Source organism: Pongo pygmaeus, chromosome 15 (assembly GCF_028885625.2).
Source record: "Pongo pygmaeus isolate AG05252 chromosome 15, NHGRI_mPonPyg2-v2.0_pri, whole genome shotgun sequence".
In the NCBI taxonomy this organism is placed as follows: Eukaryota; Metazoa; Chordata; class Mammalia; order Primates; family Hominidae; genus Pongo; species Pongo pygmaeus.
This window is the reverse complement of record NC_072388.2, coordinates 54,432,343-54,439,820: the sequence shown is the minus strand read 5'-3', so window position 1 is coordinate 54,439,820 and position 7,478 is coordinate 54,432,343. Positions and strand designations below refer to the sequence as shown.

The following is a 7,478-nucleotide window of genomic DNA, read 5'->3' as shown; positions in this document are numbered from 1 at the left end:
CTGCACAGTTCTCCGAGCGCTTTCAAGTAACGTCAGAAGGCAGTAACTAAGACCCTTTCCTTGCTCCCAGCTTCCTATGTCCCAGGCTGCCTGTGGCACCTGGACTGCTGCTGCCCCTGGGTCCCGCACATTCCAGGGCGACGATGGAGGAAGGGCAGGCCAGGCCAAGCATGAGAAATTAACAGTCTTTATTGGGCTCAGACCAGGAGTCCGTGGGTCTTGAGGACCTCTGTGTATTTGTCAATTTTCTTCACGTTCTTCTCGGCCTGTTTCCGTAGCCTCATGAGCTGTTTCTTCTTCCAGTAGTGGATCTCGGCCTTCTTCCTCTTCTCCTCCAGGGTGGCTGTCACTGCCTGGTACTTCCACCCAACCTCTTGAGCCTGTCGCCCCAGAAGGGCAAACTTTCTTGTAGGCTTCAGACGCACGACCTTGAGGGCAGCAGGAACCACCATCCGCTTTTTCTTGTCGTAGGGCGGTGGGATGCCGTCAAACACCTTGAGGCGGTCTAGGGAGGCCTGGCCTCGCTTGGTCTTGTGGGGCAGCATGCATGCCTCGCACTGTCAGCCAGAAGATGCTGCTGGGGGCCGGAAGTGGTAGGGGCCTCGGGAACGGTTGGTGCTCATCCGCTTGCAGAGGAAAGCCAGATTCTTCAACTTGTTTCTGTAGAAATTGCCAGAGATGTTGATGCCCTCGCAGCGTACGACTACCATCTTCCAGCCCAGCAGTACCTGCTTAGCCACGATGGCCGCCAGGGGGCCCAGGAGATGGCCTTGACCATCCAGCACCAGGACCTGCACCTCTGCCATCTTCGGCAGCCGCCTGGGAAAGGCTCCTTCACTTTATTTGGTAACTGCTCAAACATTACTTCCTCTGACAGAAGGCCCCCGATCTATTTAACCGAAAAGGTTATTTTATGCCTCCTATCCTCTTACCTGCTTCATTTTTCCTCAAAGTCCTTATCATTTGTTTGATGTCTGTCTCCTACCATTAGAATGTAAGTCCCAAGAGGACAGGGACCAGTGTTGAACTGCCTTTTTCCAATAACAGTCGAAGGGTCTAAGAAGATCTAAGACTACAGGGACAGTAAAATATGAGTCCTACTACTACCTCTTCCTTCATAAATTTGGGCAAGTATCTTGACCTCTTTGCCTCTGTGTTTCCTCCCTGTAAAGCAGATGAGATAAAATGTGTTCTGTAAAATGAAAAGATAAAGCTCTATCTTCCTGGCTTCATTACTCAAGGTTGGTATAGCGTCTATTATTATTTCATCCAGCCAAAAGATCTAATGAATTACGAAAATACGCTTTGGAACTTAGAACAGTTTTATTTTGATTCTTTACTCTCTTTTCCTTTTTTTATGTTAATCTACCATTTGTATTTCTTCTAGGAAATACTTGTTTATGCCTTTTGCCCAGTCTTTAAAATTTTTATTTATCTTTCTGCCATTGAAATATAGTTCTTTATTTGTCTGGAATGTCTCTTTCTAGGCTAAACTTTTGAACAATTTTTTAATGTAAAATTCTAGCTTGATGATGATTTTCTTATTTTATTTTATTTTATTTTATTTTATTTTATTTTATTTTATTTTTGAGACAGGGTCTGGCTCTGTCACCCAGGCTAGAGTGCAGTGGTGCAATCTCAGCTCACTGCAACCTCCACCTCCCAGGCTCAAGCAATCTTCCCACCTCAGCCTCCCAAGTAGCTGGAACTATAGGCATGCAACTCCACACCTGGCTAAGATTATTTTCTTTCAGCACTTTATAGATACCATGCCATTTCCTTCTGGATCTTATCGTTTCTGTTATGAAATTAGCTTTCTGTCTTATTGTTGTTCCTTTAAAAGTAACATATCTTTTTATTTCCTCTGACCTTTCTTAAGATTTTTTCTTTGTTTTTGGTTTTCATCAGTTTTATTATAATGTGTCTAGGCATGGTTTTCATTGTATTTATTCTGCATTGGGTTCACAGTGAATTTTTGTATCTATGGCTTGATGTCTTTCATCAGTTTTGGAAAATTCTTGACTATCTCTGCAAACATTCTTCTACCTCATTCTCTCTTCCCTTGTTAAATTCAAATTTAAATATTAGACCTATTCACCGTGTTCTGCACGTCTCATACTTATTCATGTATTTTTCCATCTTTTTTTCTCCATGCTTCACTATGAATATTTCTAGTCACCTATTGTACAACTCACTAATAACTCTTTTTACCTGTGTCTTATTTGCTGTTAAACTCATCTACTCAGCTCTAAATTTCAGTTGTAGTGTTTTTTATTTCCAGAATTTCAGTTTGGTTCTTTTTAAATACAAATTCTTATTCTCAGTTACATTCTTCATTTTGTCATCTATTCTCTTGAATAATTAATCCCAGTTATTCTAATACCAATGTCTGATCTTTTCTGTGTCTGGGCCATTTCTTGGTCTGTTTTTCCAGTTTACTTTTTTCTCTTGGTGTAATTCATAATTTTTAATTGAATGCTGAATATTGCACATGAAAAGTTGTAGAAGCTCTACATTATATAATAGCCCCTCAGAGGAGGTGCACCCTATTCTCTGCCAAGCATTTTATGGAGGCTCATCTCCTCAACCCAGTCAAGATCCATGGGTCCCAACACAGAATCTAGTATGTTTCCTGTGGCTATTCCTTCTTGACGGCCCTGAACTGAAATTTTTGTCTCTTCAAAACTGCCTTTGATTCCATTCTGTTTCATCAACTTTCTGGTTGCGATTTTTTGCCTCGGTGTTAATCAGATAATCAGATATTAATCAGTAAATGCCTTGAAGGGAAAACTAGTGCTTCTGTTCTTTTCTCTAGAATCTTGGACCCTTACTCCTGGTTCCCCTGCAAATATGGACTCTAGATTTTGTCTCTTCAGTTTCATGAGATTGTTTAAAACTCAGAAGTCTGCCCTAGATCTTGGAAATCAGTCCTCTGCCCAAATTCTCAGCTTCTTGTCCCAGGCCTAAACTCACAAAATGTGCCAAGGAGAAAGTAGCATGTTTTTAAAATGGCTTATGTCAATGAGCCTTTCTTTTTTTCCAGAATCTGGCCCTTCAAGTTCTAGCAGGCATGGTATCTTTCTGATACTTTTAAACAGACATTTATTTTGTACCTTACCCAGATTTTCTAGGTGCTCCTGGCAGAGCCAATGGTCTGCTATAAGTGATAGAATTATCATAGCCAGAAACCTAATAAATGTGTATGAAATAGTCAATTTTTAAAAAACAAAATAGTTTTTAATAAAAAGTATCATGTTTACCCTCCAATAAAATAACTTTGGCAGCCGGGCTCAGTGGCTCATGCCTGTAATCCCAGCACTTTAGGAAGCCGAGGCGGGCAGATCACTTGAGGTCAGGAATTCGAGAGCAGCCTGGACAACGTGGTGAAACCCCGTCTCTACTAAAAATACAAAAATTAGCCAGGCGTGGTGGCGGGCATCTGTAATCCTAGCTACTTGTGACGCGGAGGCAGGAGAATCACTTAAACCTGGGAAGCAGAGGTTGCAGTGAGCCAAGATTGCACCATTGCACTTCAGCCTGGGCGACAAGAGCAAGACTCCATCTCAAAAAAATAATAATAATAAAAAATAATAACTTCTGGGTGAACATAAGCTGACTGGATATAAAATAACTGTATGTTTTGTGTAGAGCACAGGAAAATTCTTCACTGGCAGCAGAGAGTTTTCTTTCAATAGAAAGCTCCTCTGAAAAGTTAACTTTTTTCCTGTTTTGGTTTTCAGGAGGAAAATAAAAAGTATTCCACTTAGTGTATGAATATAGTGGGGCAGGTTGGAAGGTTGCTATGCAAGAAACAAGTAATAATATCAGAAAATTACATCAGTTCCACTCATATCTATTGAAGCAAAACTACTGCTCCAAAACTTCTAGTGAAAATCGCCTCATTTTCTTTGAAGAATGTATGCGTAGTTGATTTTCCTGTTCTTGTTTTTAGTTAACAGCATCATTTTCTGTTTTTCTCAGAAGATAGCATTCAGTCCCCGCCCTTGGGAGTAGTATCTCCACTTTCACACAAGCACTCTGTCATTTGCATTTCGCCGTTTTTCAACCTGCTGTGGTCTTTTTAAAACACATGATGGTGCAGTGCCTTTTAAAGCTGGGAAGGATATAGCCACCTCCCTCATGAATCTGCTTTTCAGGCTTCCTAAACCTGAAGGTGTTGAGTAAGAATGAAGGATGGGGTTGTCCTCAGCACAGGATAAAAGAGCAGCCTGGGGCCCCATGGGGAGGGGAGCACAGGGACCCTTTTCCTGCTACTCACAGCTCAGCTTCTCCTTGGAGCTTTGCCTAAGCTTTCTTTACAAGCTGTGTGAGAGGAACTGGACCTTGGGGATCTAGGCAGAAACTATTCTAAGGTGAGTGTTAGTTTTTTCATTTACTAATAATCTAATTTTACTGGTCTGTAAATATTCATTGGCTACAGGTCATGAAAGAAAACCACTCTCCCAGATGGTACGCCGACTGAATATTTGTTAAATAGCGTGGAAGCTATTCAATGATTTGCATACTGGCCCCTTCATAGGTACCTCTCTCCCATCTCATCTGGGATAAAATTCCATAGCCAATTCCCATGCCCTTCAAGATTAAAACTCGGACAATTAAAACAGAAAATACCTATTAGCCAACTTACTCCTGTCTCAACCAAAACCAGCATTTGGAAATACTGTCTTACAGCTGAGGAAGTGGTCAATTAGCCCAAAAAGGTTGAGTGACTTATCCAAGGCCACCCTGTAAGTTAGAGGTAGTATCCAGACTAGCAGCATCTAACCCCTTTGGTGAAAAGTTCTGCCCTCTAAACCCTACATCCACTGACTTGTCCAAAAGCAGATATAGGAGCCAGAGAAATTCAGTCATTCAGCAAGGTTGATTAAACACCACTGCGTGCCAGACTCAGTGCCAGCAACTGGGGACACAGTGGAGAACTCAGGAGAGCTACGCTACTGACAAATAACCTGTTCAACAGGAGACTTTCAGGGGGCACTAAGTGCTAGAAAGGAAATAAACCAGGATGATGTAATAGGGAGTGAGGGAATGGGGACTTACTATGTGGTGATGGGGGAAGGTCTCCATGGGGAGGTGGCATTTAAGCTGAGATGTAAGTGACAAGAGAGAGCCAGTCATGCAGACATCTGGAGGACAAACCATTCCAGGAAGAGGCTATCAAGCACAGTCCTAAGGCAGGAACACAGGCCGGCATCTGGGGAGAATAGCACACGAAGAGAGAGGGGCAGGGAATGATCAGATGGAGGACTGAAGTCAGTAATGCCAACTCTTGTAAGCCATTGGAGTTTGTGTGTTATTCCATGTAAGAAATAGAGAAATTCAATCTGTCTTTCTACCTGTTCCCTGAATAGCATACACACGTGGTCATGGTCAGAATTTATTCCTCAGTTGTAATTAAAAGACATTACCAAGGTACTAGAACATTGTCACCAGATAATAGCTTCCATCAGTGATAGAAATGCATTTATTTTTCCAAACCAAAGCAATTGATCCTCCTGGCAATATTCAAGGGCACTGACAGCACTTGCACTGGGCACTCTCATTAGTGCAGATTTAATCAGTTTGTCTGATGGATATCAGTGCAGCTCTCTGACAGTGCCTCTGCGGACCCCCTGGCTGAGATGAATCAAGAACTGGATCAGTTCATCCCAGAGGCACTGAACTACTGTGTTATGAATAAGCTGTCTTCTGACTGGCTCAGATCACAATGTATGTTTATGAATTTTGTTAGTGAATAAAGCTCATCTACATTGATTGGATCCCACAACACATAACAAATGCCACGTTGCGCTGGTATATTTCTGGAACTGACATGTGGCAGGCAGAGAGATTCAAAATGAGCTCATCACCACTGGGTCTCTGACCAAAATAAATAAATAAATAAAGTCAAATTAATGCAGAACAATGGATTTGCCAAACAGCCAGCTGCTGCCTTCCTGCCCCAGCACATTTCCGTTCATCCCTGATGAACAGGATCCAATCGTTTGTCCAATCAGTTAAGCGTGTCCAATCGGTTATGACAAGATTCTTGAAATACCCGACTGTGTGTAAGCGCAGGAAATCTTAACTCCAGAACCTTAGCTGCCTTCCATTTGGGATAATTATATTCTGTACCTCAAGAATTTCCTCTGCTTTAGGCCTTCAGAAACATGGCCTCATGGGGTCTCTGTGCCCCCAATGTTAACACCTCACCACAGAAGGACTCACTCATGCTAGTGTTAATCAAAGAGGTTTCCACACATGTGCACACACAAACTATCAGAGCTCAATTTGTTTTTCCCAGACACATGACAATTTTATACCTACCATTAGAAAGGTATGAGCATATTAAATAAAACAATTCTCAATTGGGAAAAAGAAATGTATCATTTGGTTCACTATTGGGCATTCATAGCACAAGTTCATTGGTTTCTGCATCACAAGGGAGCTCATTATGATAGAATTTTTGCCTGGAATACAGCACGAATAGGGAGCTGGCCCTATTTTCTGGGCTTTTTGAGCAGGAGGTAGAGGAAGAGGAGCTGTAATGCTGTAGGAGTCAGTCATCTGGAGCCAGAAGCAAATAGAGTAGATAGAGGTGGCCCAGCCAGCTGCTGTTTTAAAGACCAGAGTGGCTCGTTTAAAAATTATATATATACATAATATACACACATATATACATATATTAGACATACATATACACACAGACACCATTATATATATGTATGTATGTATGTGTTCAGCACAGAGCAGCTCCTCCCCAAGGGAACCCTACACCCTTCATCCAGCAGGTAGACTTTTTGCCTCTTCTCCTGGGCCATTTGCTCTTTCACAGCAGAGGTTTGACTACTTCCTTCAGTAGCATGAGTTTGGAGACATTGATTCTATCACCAACACAAGCATGATGGCTTTGCCATGGGTCCTAATTTGGATTTCAGAAAATATGGCACTGTATAGCTCGGGTGCTCATTTTGGTCAAATTTTACTGGCAAAGAAAGATGAGCAGGGTGGGGAGTAGACATGTATGATTCACAGTCTCCCTCCTCCTGGCCTCATGCCAACCCCTCAAGCGGTATCTTGGGGTATCACAATCAAATGCTTGACCTCTAGAATCTGGGTACCCCAGCCAGGTGACATTTAAAACACCTAAGCACTCTTTATTATCGTAATGATTCTGCATCCTATTTGTATAACAACAGGATATTATAGTGCAGTGCTTTAATCATATCCTTAGATGTTAGGAAGATCAATCTATAGTATGGCTTCGGATTTGGAGTTTTCTTTTTTCTTTCCTTTTTTCTCTCATGCACTCTTTTTATCATCCATTTCATCTAGCTCTCCTGAAATTTTGAATGTACCCCTCAAAGATAAGCTGAGATTAGGGAATTTGAAACAAGAGGCTTTCCCTTGTACAAGAGCAAAGAGAGAAACATGAATTTCCCGGGTCACGGCGCAAGCCTGGGGAGTCTTAGGGAATG

At 41.9% G+C, this 7,478-nt stretch overlaps 1 pseudogene; it reads right to left on the bottom strand.

Moving 5' to 3' along the window:
• Window positions 1–806, bottom strand: LOC129012949 (large ribosomal subunit protein uL13-like; annotated as a pseudogene).
• Between the last annotated feature and the right edge of the window lie 6,672 nt (window positions 807–7,478).